Here is a 21,221-nt window from a genome sequence, read left to right on the forward strand (position 1 = left end):
AGGAAGCCATCGAATCCCATGACGAATCAAGCATGATGGAGATTGTAAGCCTAAAAAAACAGAAACCTTTATAATGCAGAAAATGACAGATTTAGTCATTAGACACAGTATGGAGCACACATTGGGAGTTACATCTGCCTCTCCCCCAGGAGTGAGGGGTGTGAGAGCCACTGCCTTGATGAATGAGGCTCAACTGCTGCCGATTAGCGGAGCGTCCATAAGTGGGTGAGATACCGAAGCCAGATCGTCCTCTAAAAATCTCTCTCAGCAGCCTGGCCAACATCCTTTTTCAGTGCCTCTTTACACTTTTGTTGCCTTTTAAAGCGGTTTATTGAAAATTCAAGCTTATTGATTTCATTCTCGCTTTTTTATTATCGCAAGCGCAGAATGTTGTGGAGGGATTCCGTTCTCCTCAGGCCGTCCCGGCAAATGACTCAAATAACACATTAGGCATTCCAGGATGCGTTTAGTATTCACGAACACAGGCCAGAGCCTCTTTTAATTTGGCGGGCGACAGTGGGTGTATGTCAGCGCCCCTCTACCTCACCTCTGGCTACTGCGCCCCGAGGTAATGGCTGTTTAAAAGGAGGCGGCGATTATAATGGAAGGGTTTTTTTATCCCCTCCGGAATGGCTGCAGACTGTGACTCACGTCACTTGATATTCATTGGAGGCTGTCACAACGCATGCAGCTCAGGGCCTACTCTTATCAAGATAACCATTCAGCTGCTCACAGCTTTTGAGTGCTGAAAGAAATAGAGCTAAATAAATAAATAACTCTGTAAATAAATAAAAAAGTGCATTCTATAGGTCACTTTCCAATGACAACGGCCAAAGAATGAAGAAAAATAGTACGGTCTTATCATAAGGAAATGGGTGATGCCTTATCTCTGTGAGAATTATTTTTATTTTTTTATTTTTTATTTTTTTAAATCGTTTAGCTCCTGGCACCCATAATGCACTGCTAGCATGAAAGTTCAAGTGATAATTAATCACAAGGTTTATATTGACTTCTACATTATTATCCCAAAAAGTTCAGGAATTAAAAACGTAGCAGACTACCTTCAGGCTTATCTCATTACTAATGCTTGTTTCGGTTTGAAGACGGATAGTTTTGCAAGCGTCCTTTACTTATCTCCCAGCCTAAATCTAAATATTGGTTTATCTCTCATGTATCACCGGGCTCGTTGCATGGCCGAATTTTCTATTAATGATGATTTTATCAGAATGCACCTCGCCTATGCAAACAGAGCATCAATGATGTGCAGACACAAAGCCCCATTTAATAGCAATTTATAATTTTTCACAGCTTGTTCTCTAGCTCTCTTCATTTCTAAAGATTTCTGTAAATAGATTACTACAATCAAATATGCTGCTGCACAAATCCTATTAGAAAGCACCAGAGTGGAGAAAATAATTTGCAGTTTGATGTGAAGAACTATAGACAAGTCATAAAAACCTAATGATTTACAAAATTAGGGTCAGATAGGTGGAACTGCAAATAATTCGATGAGCATACCGGGAGAAACATTGCTTTTTTATCAGATATACACAATAGCAAATCTGACACCAGTCCCGCAGAGGCTAAATGCATGTTGAAAGCATATTGAATTTCCCTCAATTGCGGGTTTTCGTACAGGTAATACGATGCACTAGGAGCCTCTTCTTCAAAATAAATGACAGTCAAGGAGGAAAAGTGGAGTGATTTAATTTGGTCTCGAGTCAGGTGATCGCCGGCGACGGAGGGTCAGTGACCTTTTTCGGGGGAAATAAAGGACAGTCATTCTGAGGCACATCTCATAATCTGTGGAATACATATTCAAGAGCTTATCCATAAACATCACCCTCGAGAGAGAAGTGGTGCCAGGAATATCAGCGTTCCATTGACCCATGCTTTCCTTAAGCTTCTGCGTCTCTCCACTTTTACATACATTACCAATGCAATCACAGTCACAGTTTTTTTTTGTCCTCATGTTGTTGTTCTCACACACACAGACATGCAAAGTCGTATAAATCCTAACTTTCATGCTTGCTTCTGTAATCGCCTCCTCACAGACAGGGACATGCCAGGTAGTTTTTACGCTGTTTGTTATGATGCTTCGGGTTGGAGGCATCAGGGACAAAATCATTACTTGGACTGAAACCTCACTTGAGGTTCCTCTTGAGGAGGAAAAAAAAATAGATGGAAAAACCAGAACAGATGACTAGCTGTGAAAAGAGGATAGCCATTCATCGGCCACTCATTTCACGCCACTGTTGTCTCCCATACGAGAAGCAGAAAAGCCAGATTATGGCTCGACTTTGAAAAAGTCTTCTTATCAACAGTTAACTGAATATGTATCGTTAGAGGTGAATAGAGGCAAGTGAGGCGGTTAGACAAGGTGACCTCGATGTTTGACCTTTTTTTTTCTCTCTGCTTTTGAATCTCTGATGTTTTCGTCACTAAGACAATGTCCTTAGATTACTAATTGAATCGTGTCCATATTTCCCGACGGAAAAGCAGAGAAAAGAAGTCTGCACATTTTATTTCCTCTTCTCACACAGACAAATGAATGCAAACAGCCAATCAGAACCGCCGGCCGGGCTTGTGTTTAATAAGCTTTTTATTGTTCCTCAAATCTGTGGGAGATTGGGTGCCAGATATTGTTTTTTGCGCTGCCTGTATTGGACGCCATGAAGGGTGTTTGAGGATGCTTATTTATGCAGTTTGTCCTCCCCCCGTCTGGTTTGAAGTGCTAGGAATCAAGCCCAGACGGTGCTGTTAGGACGCAGAGCTATAGATTCTTATAGATATAGAGTGTTCTGTCTCTTTGCAAACCCTTCAAGGTAGATTTTAAGTGTGCACTTCAATTGTTTTTTGACTTTTAAATTCTGTTACACTGCCTTTCGTAATGTCCACTTGTTGTGTTTTGGTACCGAGGACATTTCTGGTCATTGCTATTCAGAACAGACAGATTCAAATGGTTGTAATTGGACAGCGATTGCAAATTATGAAGGAAAAAAAAAAATGGTAAAATTCACGAAGACAGGGTGATTAACACTGGGTGCATCACAAATCTATTCACGCTTTGCTCATAATTCCTGAAATCATAGAGCTTTGAGAATGAGTCATTTAGTTTTGTCTAACATCTCTGCCACGAACAACAGTAGTGTCTGGCAGGACTGCTCTGTCACGTGTAGCAAAGAGGAAGACTGTGGCACCGGCTCCACACAGCTGTGACCTGCATATTTACCCCGTAAACAAGTCTAATCTGTCCACCCGTGCTCCATGTTTGCCCAAACCCAATTTCATCCGTTGTCCTGATTCGCTGAGGTTGGACTGTACCACACAATATATCCCACATAGAAATGCATCAATACAGAACATAACTGAGCTGTCAGAAGCGCACACACTGTCTATGCTTAGTTAAAGAGATACCTGAATTTGAAATGTGTACCTCAGTTATTTTTTGGCAGGTCTTCTTGTTTATGTGAAGAAGAGCTAGAGCAATTTTTTTTTTTTCTCAAGCTGACGGCTGAACGGAGGTCCTGTTCGCTGTAATTACGAGGATAACTTGCTCTGCCAGGCTTCACGACTAGGCTGTTAATTACCCTTCTCATGCCTTAAGATTTGCAGTCTTGCAGCTGGGGAACAGCAAAACTCAATGGGCTGTGATTGGATATATATGCTGGCAGATTTCTTTCTACTTGCATTTGCAAGTCTAGACAAACATCTGAATCAAAGCTTTGGCGATATGAGTCCACATTTGACTCATTTTCAAATTGAGTTCTGCAGTGACTAATAAAAACAAGTTACTTTTATTTATACACATGGTCACATGGAGATATTTTAAATCACAATAATCAGGGTGTTTCAAAGATGGTTCGTTCATGTTTAAAGATGTATGCTAACAATGATAAAATGTAAGTAAAAAAAAAAAAAGATTTAATTAATAGAATGTACAACTTAGAAGAAAGTAAGATAATATTTTACACATATTTATACAATTATTTTATAAATGGGTCAATATACACAATAAATATCTGACAGATTTTTATTTGATTTTAATTTTGTTTTGTTTTAGTATTAATATTTTAGTGGCAGTGCTTTGATATATTCTAACAGTGTGGTGTCCTAGACAGCGATGTCCAGTTTTTAATCAGACTGGGCATTATGATTTTTTTTTTTTTTTTTTTTGGTTTGCTTGTTTTGTTTTTATTAAATCAGACAGGATCATGATCCACAATTCTTTTTCATGTTTTAAACGATTTTGCAAGTGACTGAGCAGTACAGCCAAACTAAGCTCTGTATTTAAAATTTTATTAAAAGGTAACATAATATATATATATATATATATATATATATATATATATATATATATATATATATATATATATATATATATATATATATATATATATATATATATATATATATATATATATAAAAAGAATGACAGACAATATAGGCCAAAATGAGCGGGTAATACCACCAAAATTGCCTGTAACGGAGTGTCTACAGTATTTATGCCATGTGCCTTTGTTGGCAGATGCTATTCCCCTGACTATTAATGGTCAAACAAGAAAAAAACTAAAACACACATATTTTTACCCCTTCAGTGGCGGATTCAGTAAAGCGTAAGGCTTAAAGGTCTTGGTTTTGAGAGGATCGACCCGGGTTCAAATCGGCCTCGTGCCGAGCTCACTCTTCTCCCTTTTCCCATCACTTATCACATCGAAAAGGCATTTACTTTCAATAAAAAAAAAAAATAATAATAATATTAAAGTGGAAATAAAGTGCCTAACAATATGTTTAATAATAAATGGTAAATAAAAAATAATGGTGTTGGGAGGGATTTTATTGTCCCATTAAGGTGGCATCCATGTAATCATTTTAATAAATATAATCATTTACACTCTATTATTGCATCATGCACAATAATAGTGAGGTGCAAATAGTATATATCTGTCAAAAAAAGTCTAAAATGTTTATTTACACATATTGAAAATAACTGCTACTTTTACATGGTGTAAATAAAATATATCACTATTTTCGCGTTAGTGTAAATATCATATATCTCTAATCCATTTTTATTTTCACTTAGTGTTAGCATCTATTACCGCTGCCATTATTATTTGATATTTGTTATTAAAAATTAAGAACACAAAGACACATTATAAATAATAGGACAAATCCAATATAATATAAACATGAAATAAACAGTGCAATACTATTTTCAGTTGCAGTAGGTCTATTTACTGTTATACTGTAGTAGCATTCAGGCAAAAATTTAATAAACAAATGTAGGCTAAAATAAAACTTATTGACTTCACTGTGTCAAATACTCTGCTTCTTTAAACTACAGAAGTTATTAATTTAAGAGCAGTGAGTAACTTTAAGCATTTTGTTGTTTGATTAACATTAATGACATCCATTAGGCTGATATCACATGGTCAAACAGTTTACATTCATTTAAAATATAAATGACTGTGTTTATGAAAACCTGTGCTTATTTGACTGTTTAAGCACAATAAGACGCAAAAGAGAACTTAGTTCAGTAATTGTACTGTGTGACAGGCCTTTAGTGTGCCTGCTTAGAAAAAAAGGCATGTCAGTGTGCGAATAAAACGTTTAACTGGCAAGGCTTTGAAACGCACACAAATAACACACTTTCATGATGGCCAAAAACTATAATGTCACATGAACATAAGCCTACCCCTGCACTGCTAAATATGTGATGCGAATGTACGTCGCATTGGACAGTATGTTTGTATGGGTGTGTCAGAACAGCAGTTGATAGAATGTGCACTGTAGAACATAGTTTGTAAAACTTTCAGAAGTCTTCAAATCCATCTCCTTTGAAGCACCACCAATATAGCCATACAGCATACATAGTTTAAAAAGTCCAACATCTAAAAACACGTTCTGTTCCAATCTGCTGTGCTCCATATACCTGGTATTCAATACGTTTTACTGTATGTATAAATAATATGTATGTATGTATGTATGTATGTATGTATGTATGTATGTATGTATGTATGTATGTATGTATGTATGTATGTATGTATGTATGTATGTATGTATGTATGTATAAACAAACAAACAAACAAACAAACAAACAAACAAACAAACAAACAAACAAATAAATAAATAAATAAATAAATAAATAAATAAATAAATAAATAAATAAATAAATAAATAAATAAATAAATAAAATATTTACAGCCTAATTATATAGGTGATTAGTCTAGTCGTTCAGCCAACCCACATCCCTAGTTTAATTTTAATTTATAATTTTATAGGTCTTACAAAATGGTTAGGCCAGTCATATTTCTTGACAATGCTGATATGTCTTTTAATTCAAACTCCATTGTGCCTTTCCTCCAATAATATGTATCATGTTCTCTCATTATTGTACGGAATCTGCAGCCGTCATTGGTATTCAGTGAGTTGAGAGAAGTGACTCTGAGTCTGGCTCCTAGTTCCCAAAGTTGATTTGATGCTGGCGTAGCACTAAATGAAATTCAATATGTCACCAGGAGTCATTTGTGGGCTCAGAGAATATAGCATTTAATAGTTTAAACTTCCTCCATCTTCAACAGCTGTTCTAGCATGTACCGACGTGTAAGAATGAAGGCTACAGTGAGTTTCTCTCAGTGCCTTTCCTTCTCTAATTGGCTAAAAGACTGAGGGTTTCTGCAGTTTGTCATAACAACCACTTACTGTGTGATGTATTTGTCAAAAAGGTTTTTCAGAACATACTCAGTAATAATAGTAAAAGCACCTGAAAGTACAACTCTATGAAAAAAGTTTGTCATATACATATTTAAATAAAATATGAAAATATACATAATTAAAATTGGTATAACATATATCATTCATAAACAATTATTGATATAATAATTATAACGAATAATAAAATGTTTGTTAAAAAAATGGAAAAACGTGCCTGCATGTGGCAACATTTCAGCAAAATTATATTACTTTGCTTCTTCATTTCCTAACATTTTGAAAGTGAAATGTCAGCAAATGGCACTAAAAGTGTGTTCTGTTTTATCAGAAACAGAAGACTGTGAAGATTATTATTATTTTTTTTTAGGTCATTACATTATATTGCGTAAGTAACTTAAACTATATCTTTATATGTGTGGAAATGAATGAGTTACCAGTCTTTTACCATCACTTTTGTTTATTTTAATAGTAAAAAAAAAAAAAACCTGACAAAAAAGTATTACACAAAAGACCCCAGGAATATGAAACTAAATTGCACATACTTAGCAACATTGACCGAACCACAGTAATTCCTCTAGCCCTTACATGTATACGACTTTCTTCTAAGCTTGAAGGCAGACCCATCCATTTAACTAAATTATTTTTCCGCTTGGGTTGCCAAGATAGAATTGTGCACTTTTTATTTTTTCAAAGCATGACCTTTGTGAATCAAACAGCCACCGTGGAACCTTCACAAAAAAAAAAAAAAAAAAAAAAAGTTTTGCCAAAGGGATTCACACACATGCAGAATGTGGAATCCATGGGAGAACTGTTTCCGTTACGTGACTGACATTTTCTTCAGTATTCTCTCACTCTCGCTCTAATATTGTCTTGTTCTTTTCATAGACTGGATTTTTATAAATGCCATTTGTCAGTGCAAAGATGACTAATCCAACTTGGGGATAAGCAAAGAAGAATTTCTTGTTTTAGTCATGTTTTTGTACATGACATAGCATTTCCGTTGTTTTGAGTTTGTTTATTTGTTCATTGGAGATAAGATATAAATGCTAGGATATGAGTTCCAAGTGGTCTGTACCAAACACAAAAAGCCATTGTTTGTGTAACAATGTATTGTTAGATTTTTTTCATGTTAGCACGGCCCACATTTTGCTTCGGTTTTCCCCATGCATCTTGTAGTGTGTAGCTTTGATTGAATTATTTTGACTGGTTGATGTGTGATGCGTGTACATGTCAGCTGGTTAAAGAATGCACATCCTCAAACCGGCATTCTGAAAAAGACTCCTGTGGGTAAGCAAGCGTTCCCCTCCCGTTATTTTATTGCATCAAGATGTGACAGCTCTCATCACAGTTGAGATATGCACTCTCACAAAGCAAAATGCATTAATGTGCGCTGACTTCTAGCTGTTTTAGCAACCATGCATTTTTTATGAAACTCTTTTGCTAGAGCATGAACTAAGAATAATGCGTTGGTTGATTTTGATCTTGGCTCGTAGCCTAGCTTTGCCATATGTCATGATTGTCATCAGCCGCTAATCCTGTCCAGTCTACAATGTGAGAAGAAAAAAAAAAAAGAGAGAATAAGAAGAGATGCCGATTTAAGTGAATGCCCTGGGAGTTGGATGCTAATGTCAACATTTGCAGCAGTTAGAACCCCTCTGAGCCTTAACCCCTGACCCTTGATCCGGCGCGGGATAAATCGGCGCGCTGGTGACATTTATGGAGGAGTGCGTCTCTTCCAGATGATAATGATTCTGTTGTCTTTAACCATTGACCGAAGGATCAGTCATTCGCTCAACACCCATGCTAGGGCATCGAAATTAAACACTTAGGCTTCTGGATTTTAAACAGATATTATAGGTTTAATTGTACCCATGCAGGTTAAACGGCTAGATTTAGTGTCTCATTGCCATATTTGAAGATAGATTTCCTCCCAGTTTGCAGTTAATTGGTATAAATAGTTAAGCAGCCTCCCATCTATCCGGATGTTCCCCCCCAGAAGAATGTTCTTGATCTTGTTGTGCCACGGGTGTTTTTCAGACCTGCTGGAACTATTGATTGTAAGGAAGAGTTTTGATTAAACTGAGATACAAAGATGACAAATCAATAGGAGTGCTGTAGTTCAAAGCAATTGCTGATATTTGTGCCACTTTGATGAAATTTGTACACTCAAATTTGAAATGTACAAGTTAGCTTACGAACACTAGAGGCCCTGACAGAACACAGTCAATGCTGTTCAAATGTTTTGCCTCTGTATTATTCAGATAATGCAAAAATAGTGATGTTTGTGCGAAGTGTTGCTATTACACTAAGTTCAAATAGCAATAGATTATATTTCCACAAAGTGAAAATAGCATAGTTTTCTTTGTTTTGCTTGATTTTACTTATACTCATAAATAGTGGAAGATACTACTTGCACATAATTGTTGTTGTGTATTAAACTGCATGCAATAATATCATTGTGTAAATTATTATATTTATTACAATTATTAAATGGATGCTCCCTTATTAGGGCAACAGAGCACTCTCTACACCAACCCTTACCACTAACTGATAAACACATTATTATCAAACACACATTAAACACTACATATCCACTTTTCTAATATTTTTATTTTTATTGAAATCAAATGCCTTTCAGATCAGATATGAGACAGGAAAAGGGAGTAGAATTCGGCAAAAGGTGGATTCGAACTTGTGTCAATTTGCATCAAAACTTACTTCCATATGCCTGCTAATCTATTGATACTGTTGACATTGTAGCATCTTATGTAATTGTCTGGACCAATCAGACGTCAGTGGGCGGAGTTAGTGTAAATAGCCTTTGCCAGCAACACTTGAGACTTTGTAAAAAAAATCTTAAAAAAAAAAAAAAAAATCCTGTGACGATGTTGTTTAATAGCTTGTAAATACCAAATGTACTAAATAAATACATTTTTAGATTATATTAGATTCAGCTTTCATTGTGCGGAGTACAGGTAGAGAGACAATTGAATGAAGGCCCAGATAAATAAATAATGTACAACTCCCTTGTTGTGAGATTATAATGGTTTATAAATCCCAGAGGAATCAAACATAGAGACACAGAAAACAAATGCAAGCCCCTGAGGATTAACAATCTCATTTTCCAACTTGGTAGAATAAAAAGAGGATTGCCCTGCTCCCTTTGATACCTTCCAAATTACTATCTTCTTAATTTTTTTTTTCTGCTGCACAGTAAGCGTGACTGTGTGCACTGGGGCCTCGGAGCTCCGGTCAGAATCAACCAGGCAGACGAGCCACCTTTTGTGCTGCTCTTGAAATGGTGGATTGTGTCAACTGCCGTTGAAAGCCTCATGAGGTAAATTCACGTGTGTCTGGATGTGTGTGCGCGAATGTGTGAAAAGGTCATTATGTAAAGGTGAAAAAGCACTGGGTTAGATTTACAGGCAGTAATGCTCAATTCAGTGAAGGATTGGTTGGGGAAGATAGTCCTCGACAGAAGAGACCTGATAAGACGATGTCCTCTGCCTTGCAGCGATGTAAAGGTTATTCTGCTTGGTACAACAGATAGATGACATGAACTGTCATTTGATGTGGATTTGATATTGTTGTGAATCTGTTAGAACTGGTTATGGTATTGAAGGATAGTCAATGTAAAGCTTTTCAATTTTATCAGAGTAGTGTATATTTGTAACTATAGTTACTTCTTTGTAATTTCCAAAGAATAATTACCTTTTACTTGCAAAGTGAAGCTGAAGGAGTGGAGGCGGGTACAGCAACTGACCCTACTGTACACAGATAGGTCAATACAACATTACAAAAATGTTCAGTTTGTAAACAAATGAAAACCAAAATAAGTCATTTAATCTCCCAAACCAAATGCTGCTTAATAACTCAACAATAATTATGTTGTGAACACTTGCTCTACATCAGCAATACCCAACGGAAATTCACAATTGCATTTTATGACAGATTCAGACAATATATCATTAGAAACTACTAATATTGGCAATAAAACTGTCACTTTGTTAAATTGCAGAGTTGCAACTTCCGTAAAATTGCTTTCCGCTGAAACAGTTGGATACAATTTTGTGCTGCTTATACCTCCATTATCGCCAAAAAAGTTGTTGCAGAAAAGATCAGGGTCCCATAATGCAATTTGAAAATTTAAATAATGGAACAAACTTCTGTGAATCACTCTTTGTGAAAAATATCTGTTAAAATATACAGCTGTTAATAAACAGATATTTCTTGCAGTGAGCATGCCTATGTGACTATATGCATGGGTGACTTTCGAAACTAAAGCATCTGTAATTATATAACCTGACCCCTGTAATGATTTTAAAGAGGGGGATTGTTTTATTTTTGTTTATTTGTATTTAATTTAAGTGCATTTGCAATTAATTTCATTATTGAGGCTTGTTCTCTATGCCAGCTTTTGAATTTTTGCTCTATAATTTATTTTAATTTGTATTTATGTGTCCAATTTATATAAAATATGAATACATCACTGTCCCTAATATTGCTGTCATTACCTTTGAGATTTTCCAAAAAAATAATAATGAGAAGTGACAGGGAAGCACATCTCTGCCAGTGCAGCAGAGTCACAGTTTAAAGATCTAATTAATTTTGTAATTAATTTGTAAGATTTCTACATAATTATATGAGAATAGGTTTTTTAGTCATTACTAAAGCGGTCAGTAGTTGAGCATTCTAAGTTTGACACAAAATATTTTTACTTTAAGGTTATTTGACCCCTATAGCTAGCTGTGTTAGCAAGTCCGATGCTATTATACGCTATTATATATTTTAATTTTGTATAGTTCTTAATAACATCTGATTCCACCCAGAAAGGTCATGAGAAGATTGATCAAAAGGGTGATTGTGTTCCCCTGTCTACATGTTCCTTTGTTTACCCCCTGCTGATCTGCAGGTCCAAGGCTCGTGTTATTATATCACTGCCTTTTCCCATTTTGAATCATTTACACCTAATCTGTGGCTTGAAGTCGTCTCAAAGGAGTCCTGCTGGTAGATAGTTGTCACCAGATGTTTTAAGGAAGACAGAGTATCTTTGTTGAGTCAGCGGTGCATGACAGGGGTGGATTGGGTCGAAGGATTGAGGACAGGCAGCTCCTTGTTTTAACCACCTCTCAAGGTCTCTAAGCCATAGTAAGAGGGAAGCTTGAGCTTCAGAATTGCTTATGGTGAGAGACAGATGCATTTTCTCTAATGCCCTTAAGAATTTTTTTTTTTTTTTTTTTTTTTTTTTTAATGTTCCTGCCAGAGGATAAAAATCTGACTCTACAGTTTCCGCTATTGTAGTTGTGTTTATTTGTTATTTTTTTGTATTTCTCAGGGTTTTGGGACTTTAAGCTCATTTCACATTTGACACATTGATGTATGTATGTATGTATTTGTTTGTTTGGGTCTTTATACATTTAAAATATGTCTAGAAAAAGGCTGGGGAAATGCCATCATTTTTTTTTTTTTTTTGCTAGCCTCCCACAGTACACCTCTCTGTGGGGGGATTAGGGATATAGGTTCAGTGTCACAGCCTTCTGTTCAAATGAGTCTGTGTCTTCATCATTGATAAGAGGAAATTGGACACAGTGAAGTGTTCTCTGACAGTGCTTTATGTTCTCTGCTTTTGATTTCCCTTTGCTCATGTTGTTTACCCCCAACCCTTGCTCCCTCTTCACATCTTCTTGCTCATCACCTTGACGTCTTCTGTGTTTGTTTAACAACCATAGAGACAGTTTCGGTTCTGCTGCCCGCACCCATGAGTGAAATCTGTTCAGTGGCTATGAAATTGTGAGTTTAGCATGTTGCTTTGTATCTTTTCTACATTTGATCCTTTATTATTTATATATTATACATATTTATCCTGTACATCCTATGTGAACCAGCAAAAGAAGCAAGATACATTTTCACTCATTCACTGAAAAAGTGACATGTTTTAGATCATTTAAATAAAGACTTTAATAAAGATTTGACTGGTCATTCATGAGAAAACGCTTCCCTGCCATTGACAAGTTTTTACTGCTTTCTTTGTTTTCAATGTTCTCCTGAACGAATATGGTATATCCATATCAAAACACAGGAAAAAGAAGCTGAAAAATAGCAATCTCATATGTATGCATATAAAAAATAATTAAATATTGTCATTAACATTAAAGGTCCCATTCTCCGTGTGTTTTCGCAGCTTTGGTTATGTTTACTGTGTGCAATATAACATGAGTTCATGTTTCGCGTGTAAAAAAGCACAGTATTTTTCACACAATTTACTTATCTGTACAGCGCTGTTTCCTCTGTCCTAAAAATGTTTTCCTTGTTCTATGAAGTCCCTCCTTCAGAAACACGTAACGAGTTCTGATTGGGCTTCCCGTGTTGTGATTGGACAGCAGCTTAGCGCACTTTGCCCCGGAAAGGTCCCGGAAAGGCCTCTAACAAGACCACGCCCCCCTATATTGCCTGTACTTGTGGGCAGAGGGTTAGCCAACAAACGGTTCTAGTGACGTCATTCCTGAAGGAAGTGCAGGGGTGTAGTCCAAACCGGCTGCTCACTGTAGGCTTTGAAAGGGAACTTCTGTTAAATAAAATATCTCACTTGGCATTGAACTTTGAGCTTTATAATTGTACAGGTATTATTTATGACTAACTAAAGTTTGAAAGATGGATTCGCAAAGAACGGGACCTTTAAACAGCATATAAATAAAAAAGGCCTAATGTTGCTGAGTGTCGACCCAGGAAGTGGTTAAGCTTTGGGGGTGTTGTTGTAGCCCTATTGATCTACTTCATCTGTGTTTTGTTCATCATACTAAATATGATTTTCTCAGCTTTTTGCTAAAAATGTAGCTCTTTTATAAAAGATGTTCCATTCAACTATCAATAAAAAGGAGGCCATTAAAATAGTTTAAAAGCTGGCAACCTTGAAAAGAGTTAATGAGTATAAAAAAAGAGTATATTTGTATTATTTTCTTGTTATATTGTTTCTAATGAATTGATTGAGAGTACTAAGAAGGTTGATGTTATACATAAAAAAAATAATAATGAGGAGGAGAGTAGTGAATGACGTCCCTGGTCAATAAAGACCCGGGGTATGAGTTTATGGGTTACTGAGACACACAGGCCTCCATTTCATTCTCAGTTTCATGCAGTTCTGTGCAAGAGCAGATGGATAATCATTTTCAGTCGCTCTCCTTTTCAGTTGTGCACACTATTGAAACGGCTCTGAGGTTTAATTTCTCTGTTTACAAGTTCAATGAATTAACCTCTCCTCAGAGATGCTTGGCGAAAAGGTATTAAAAATTGAGTGATGTTTATCAATGCACCGTTTGCTTTTCAATCATCTCTGAAAAAGTCAAACAATAAAGCTGTCAGTCAAGTAGCTTCAGCTTGCAGATACCTGTAAAAAGAGTGGTTAAAAAAAGGAAGTAAAAAACACAAAATCTGAAGAGGGAGCTTTATTGAAATATGCCTATAGTGACTTTAAATATCGGCGGCGGGATGCCCTGATAAGTTGTCTGGGCACCGGGACTTGAAATTGCTCCCTAAATTCACCCAAGTTTGTCACATAAGCATGATAGTCTCGTTGTGCGCTCACTCCAGTGTCTACCTTCATTGCATTGGTGGGATCCAGGACTTTTTGCCTGCTGTCCCCCTAACCTCAGGAATCCCAAGTATTTTATTTTCCCTTTGCCTCAAATCAATTCCAGACACCGCAGCTTCCTGCTCCCCGGATCCTCCGGGACGTGGCTGTCTGAAAACCCTGACTAGTCCTCCATTTTCCAGGAAATGAAAAGGTTTGGGAATGAGAGGCTTTGGCAGGGCCTCACCATTCACCTCTTTGTACTCTAGCTGCTAAAAGAAAAACATGCAAGCACATCTTCCACAGTGACAGGAATATTCTGCGGCCTTGTGCGTGAGACAAAAGAAAAGACAAAGGGCCTCTATTAGCCTTGTATATTTTAATAATGGATGAAGTGTCTTGCGGGTGATTGAAGCTCTGAGGAGATGCAGCTGTCTTTAGTCAGTGTATTTTATAACCTAGTCATTAGTATTCTTGGATATACAGTGAAGCTATGAAGTGCTTATTGGAATAGCATAATAACTGAAGACATAATTAGGATGTTATTGATGTGTAACGAGGGGAAAAAGAAGAAAGGGACAATTATCTTTAATAATTAGAAAGCATGTTAAATTACATCCAAGAAGTCAAGTGAGAGGCTATAGAACTTAGGAATCATCTTTCATAGCTGAATATTTTAAAGTCAGTCATCCATGCTTTTTTTTTTTATAGACTTCAATGACTCCATTTAATACTGTCATGTATGCCTCCTTGAACTGATTATCTGTCATCTTTTTGTTTGTTTGTTCTCCTTTATAATGTATCGAATATTTTTCTTATATTGCTTTGTTTCCACATCATCATCTACAATATATGCTGGAGGAAAAAAATACAATTTCAGTAAATGCAAGCATCTATTCGTGGAAATTAACAGTCTGTATTGTAGTCCTGTATTCATTCTCTCTCTCTCTCTATCTTTTTTTTTTCTTTTGGTTTGTTTTTTAATTAATTTTATTACATTTTGGGCAGGAAAAGCAAAGGCTGGCTGGGAGGATTTACAGATTGTTATTAATATGCCCGTATTTATGCTTGCATGAATAAACAGGAGGATAATGTGTTAGCGGAGATGAATAATGAGAGGAATTATCATTACCAGGCATGTGCAAAAGCTGATTCTTGTGGTTAACAATTATGGCTAAAGCCGTAATGAGTTTTAATGATCTGGTTGAGTGACTCAAACACACGTCCACACCAAATGTAGGCCCGTCTGCGTCCACACCAATGACCCTTACACTGTTAGAAATTGCTTCTTATCGGGACCTTCAGTTTTGTTTCAACTGTCTGACGGAAGTTGATGTTCTACTGGAAACAAATACACCTTGTTGAGTGCATAATCAAGGGACATACAAGGCACACACTGTTGCCTTTAGGCGTCTAACCTTCATGTTGTTCTAGGTAATATAAGTAGAGTGCTGAGCCTTGTTTGCCCTAGTAAGGTGATACTCAGTTCACTTCTCCAAGGGCACGTGCTGCAGGACAGACAGTGGCAAGGCTTTGGGCTCTTCTGAAATAACACCATGAGAAAGTATAAGGTCTTTCAGCTCTGTAGTCCGACATGCAAGAGTTGCTTCAGGTAGCTCACTGGTTGTTATCAACTGTGGTTTTCCACTAACATGCCATGGTGGTGGCGGAAGCATCAGCAGCATCAGCATCTCAAACCATAGCAAAAGCAAAGGTAGAACGTGTTCCATCAAGTTCCCTCACCTCAATAACTAAAAACCCTGGCCACAGCTGTTAGCATATTCATAATCCAGACCTCTCAGAGGAAGTGCAGGAGGCAGGAAAGGAGAAAAAGGCATGAACATTAGTCACCTTTTTAGAATACAAATCAGCTCTTTAGCCGCGCACTGCAGTTCGCCAGGCTGAGGGATTTTTGTTTGCGAAACACCTCCACCGATTAGTCTCTGTAATTGAACGGCAATTAAGAGTCAGGTTTCGCCCTGTGAGCACAATCGTTGACCAGGGGAAGTACTGCTGGGTAATGAGAAACCAAAAAGCTCTTTTCTCCGTGACAGCATCAGGAAAGGCTTTGATGGCAGAACTTTGAAGTGAATAGATACGCATCTCAATTCCCAGGTCCATCACGAGCACGTGTAGTGTTTAGAGGTTATGACTTCCTGTTACATTGCCACTTTCTAAAAGCCTGCTATTTTCTATGCCACAAATAGAAATGGCAATTTGAGAGAAAATCTTTTTATTTCGGAATTTTGTTCGTTTCATCACACTTTTGTTTAGGGCAAGACCAGCACTGTAAGGTGAATGTTTGAAAGTCACTCTGAGATCCTTAAAACTGCACATTGCTGGTGCTAAACACTTGACCCAGTTTGCTTATGAGTGTTCTCCATGATGTAGCTGCATTCAGATTTTTGTCTTGAGAGTGGATCTCTGAGTGCTTCAGGAAAATACAAGGATGTAGGTGTCGAATGAGAGAGGAGCAACCTTCACGAAAGTTCAAATGCCACACTGGCTTACAAAGCTAGAAGGAAAGCTAGAAAGGTAGATACAAAGCTAGAAGGAAGATTTCACTGTCTGTGGTGAAACACGCCTACTAAAAGATGACGTGTGCAGTTGTTTCAGTGTTAATATATTATTTTCTCCATTCCCCAAAAAAAAAAATCCAGAGACAACTTTAAAGGTGTGGTCACACAAGCAGATTTTCACTGGCAAAAAAAGAAAAGAAAAAAAAGAACGTCCATTTTCTATTGTCAATATAGCAGTCTATGTAGCACAGCTTACATAAAAGTCACTTTCAAACCAAATAGCTTTATGTTGGTGAGTGTGGCAAATTCTCTGTGCCAACTTCAACCCATTTTGGAATCCGTGTAGGGAAGTATTTTGCCCCCTTTGAAATGACTGGATATTTCTGTTAATAATTTATGTCAGCCATTTGTAGGTTGACCAGTACCATAAGTCTGTGTCAGGACGATCTGCTTGTCATGTCATTATTCTGTGGTTTTAATAATACTTAGTGCTATTGCTGGAACCTTTAAGTATGCCTGATATCTCCATCAAACCTAAAATGTACTATTGTGAACACTGTGATTCATTAGATTCAATGGAGGTGAAAAGAGCAATTATCTCTGCTTATGCAGGCTGAAGTCTGAGGTATAGCACTATTATACAGATTGTAGCCATGCAGTGGGGTCTGCTGTGTATCCATTAGGGTGGTAGAATGGGGTGGGGGTGGGGGGGTGTCTGCTGTAGATGCTGTTAAAAAGCCTCCTCTTAATATAAACCAGGGTTGCAGGCACCCAGGGCTCTTCAACACATCTTCAAAGCCAGCCACCAAACAGGCAGGCAGTCCTTGAGATATCTTTCAGGAAGCTCTTGCAAACATAGATAGGAAGAATATACACAAATGTACACAAAATGAGTTTTTGAGTAAGGTTTATGTTTTTTGTTTTAAATACCAAGCCCAACAAACCATCAAAGCCATTGACATTAGTGAAAGCACTGTTGGATCATTTTATATCAAACACTGTGTAGTGTATACTTTTTTAACAGGTAAGATATTATAGTGAATACTGTAGCGATACAGAGCGAAACATTGTGTAGTTATTTGTTTTGCTTGATGAGTTTCAAGCAATGTGATTGGTGTATGTTATATAATCTAACTTCTCCATTGGTTGTTTGCAAGTTTGTCCCTGATTGTAAAACTAATATCTTAGTTTTAAGGCGGGTTTTAGGGACACTCAGGAGCTCTAAAAAGTAAAAATAAAATGAAATTTTATAATCAGTTCTGTATTCAACTGGGAGCCTGTGTAATGTAAATAAAATTGTTGTAATGTGTACCCTTCTGTTGGTTCCTGTTAAAAGCCTGGCTGCAGCGTTTTGCACCATTTGGAGACAACTCAGAAAAGATTTTTTTAAAACAAGTAAAAAGAGAATTGCTGTATTCTAAACGTGAAGAAATAAAAGCATGATTGATAGCTTTAGGCAACATTGTACTCAGTTTAGAGAAATTTCTCAAGTGATAAAAACTGTTTCTGACCAACTGTCTAGAATGACTACCCAGAGACATCGATTGGTCGAACAGAACACCAAGGTTTCTTTGGCTGAGCTGAACAGTAGAGTATAAGGAACAGAGGCTGTTTAATTAGATGTCGTTTTTGGTCTGGAGCAATGATTAAAGATTCTGTCATTTTTGTATTTAGTTGTAAGTAATTACAACCAAGTTCAACCAACAATAAATATATCTGTATCTATATACAGTATATATAGAACCCCAATAAACCTAATTAAGTTTTATGCTAAAAAGGTTCTATAATGAAAAGAAAGACGGACCCCTTTGGCACTTAAAGGTTTCTATATAGAACATTTTAGGGGTTCCAAATACATAGCGCTGATAAAAACATTTTAAGCTTCTATATAGAACCCTTTCTTCAAAGAGAGTAGGCTATATTAAAAACCAAATAGGACCTAAAACCGAACCTTGGGGAACTCCACATGACATAGGGGTCATTTCTGATAGAATGTTGTTGGCAAACACACAAAATGATCTGTCACCCAAGTAAGAGGAGAACCATTTTAAAACCAACCCAGAGAACCCCATTTCATTGTGTAGCCAATTTATCAATGCATCATGGTCTAATGTATCAAATGCCGGCGATATATCAAAAAGAACAACAACACAGTGTTGTGTCCAAAGTCAGCAGCCATCAAATAAGTCACTTGATGCTTTTAAAAGTGCAGTCTTAGTTGAATGGCATTTGCAAAAACCTGACTTAAATTGATCAAACAGTTTGTTTCCGCCAAGAAAAGCATTCAACTGCATGTCCTGTCACCACTCTCTCAATGATTTTAGATAACATATAGGCCTGTAGTTAGTTGGTTCAAAATAATCCTTTTTTTATAATCAGTATGGGGCTGACAGCAGCTTGTTTAAAAAGGCTGGGCACAGAACTGGTTAAAAGCGAAAGTTTGTTCAGTTTTTACAACATACGGTTAAACAAAATTAAACACATTTAAGAGCAATGAAGTTGAAAAATATTTAAAAGCTTGAGGATGGTTTACTTTTCTTACTTAACTCTTAATATCCTCTCCAGTAATGGGTGAAAAAGTATTCCAAGACTACAAGTGAGATAAACAAAAGGATGTGACCTCAGATGGGTTCATAATAGCTCTTTTATATTGTACCTTATTAAAAACCTGTTACAATCAACCTTGAAGTGCATAGACACTTGAGGGGCTATCTCGGATATTGTACCAAACAGGACTTTAGGATTTTTCTTCTTCACCAGTACAATATTAGAAAAAATAGTTTGACCTGGTCTGTTTTATCATGTCATTCACTGATGTGATAAGCTTCTTCAAGTGCAGTCTATGCACTTCCAGACTACTGGATTGCAACAGGCATTCTACTTTACGACACTTTCTTATGAGAGACAACATTTCTTCATTCACCCAAGGACAATGATTCTTAGTGAATGTCCTTTTACTTTTCAGGAGAGCAACATTGTTTAAAACAAATGAACAAAGATTAATAAAGGACTGAGGAAAAGATTCAGCATCACTGCAATCAATGAAATAATTAGGGTCAAATTACTCAGACGATTTCTCAATGAAAGATTGATTAATAATTGTATTAATAATTAATCATTACTTGTGACATTGGTTTACGAGGTAGACATTCCACATTAAAATACAAATTTTAAAATATACAACAGAGGTCTGTCACATTGATATCCATAACACTCAACTGGTCAATGTTCAGACCTGTTATATGTATAGGACCAAATACACACAGTTTAAAAATAAATGATTCAGGGAGTGTTAAAAACGTAGATGCTACAATACATGAAGGGCCATCAATGTGGAGGTTAAAATCACAGAGTTTCAGAACATTTTCGAGCTTCAAGTTTTCAGCTCAGCTAAATGCTCTAAAAACAAGTGAGCGGGGCCAGGAGGTTGGTAAATTCAGACAGTAAAATGAGTCAATATTTCCAACCTTAGTCATTTGTAGCTCAAAGGAGTCTAAAGGGTCAGGGTTCAGCCTACAGCAGAAACCGTCCTGGTACACAAGCTTGATTCTGCATCCTTGCCTTCAACACCCGTGGTATCCCAAACACAGAGCAGTCCGGGGGACACAGTTCATTAAGATAAGTATACATCATTTCTCTGTTAGTCTCCATTAGGAACATAAAGTCAATATGTTCCTTTATAAATAAAATCTTTGTTAGCGATGGAGTGCACGTTGAACGGAGCAAATCGAGCCGGCTGGGCACATTCAGATATGGCGTGGTTGTCACTTGCTAACCGGCAAGTAACAGGATGCAAACTCGCTGAGGGGGGTTTCGGGGCCGCCAAGTTGAATAAATCCGATCAGACTGAATACGCCCAAGGGACATAGGCGCACAGGTTGAGTTCCTATATGACTCGTGAACAGGAACCGGCCGCAAGCACCGCTCGTCCCAGAGAGGTCCAGGATCACTCGGACAAGGTGGTTGTCCACGTTGTTACCTCAGCCTGGCCAGAACTCCAGCCCAGGATGTCTGCTTCCTTCTCCTATACCGAAGGTTTGGTTGACAACTGATACACTACCAATGATGTAGAACATTCAAATACTGTAGGGAACAACTCTGTGGACTTAGCCCAGGTAGCACAAAATACTCTCATGTTCTCCTTGATGCGGAATAATGTGTGTCAATCATATTTTAAAACAGCTGAGACACAGCTAGTAGTCATCAGGGCTGATAAGACGACAAAAAAAAAAAAAAAAAAAAAAAAAACACTATAAAAACACAGATACACGAGAGAAAAGAGAGGGAGCAGTGGGAAAGTCGAACACATGCGCCATCTTGCTTGGACTTTCTTTCAGCTGACCCAATGCAGAGACAATCACACCATCTGATCAGTGTCACATACGGTCAGATGAGTTATTGCTGTTACCATATTTTGTGTATGA

At 37.1% G+C, this 21,221-nt stretch overlaps 1 protein-coding gene across 2 annotated transcripts in view; it reads left to right on the forward strand.

Annotated features, from left to right (window-relative positions):
• The window catches only part of cdh11 (cadherin 11, type 2, OB-cadherin (osteoblast)), a 59,229-nt gene that overhangs the window by 14,460 nt on the left and 23,548 nt on the right, over positions 1–21,221 (forward strand). Inside the window, exon 1 of one of the 2 annotated variants that reach the window (XM_067437979.1) lies at positions 10,030–10,048. The exons of the other annotated variant lie outside the window; for it this stretch is intronic. The gene's annotated coding sequence lies outside the window, so the exon portion shown is untranslated. Of the gene's footprint in view, positions 1–10,029; positions 10,049–21,221 lie in introns of those variants that run through there. 2 annotated transcript variants of the gene reach the window in all.

The sequence above is a fragment of the Pseudorasbora parva genome, chromosome 1, assembly GCF_024679245.1.
Source record: "Pseudorasbora parva isolate DD20220531a chromosome 1, ASM2467924v1, whole genome shotgun sequence".
NCBI classification, from domain to species: Eukaryota; Metazoa; Chordata; class Actinopteri; order Cypriniformes; family Gobionidae; genus Pseudorasbora; species Pseudorasbora parva.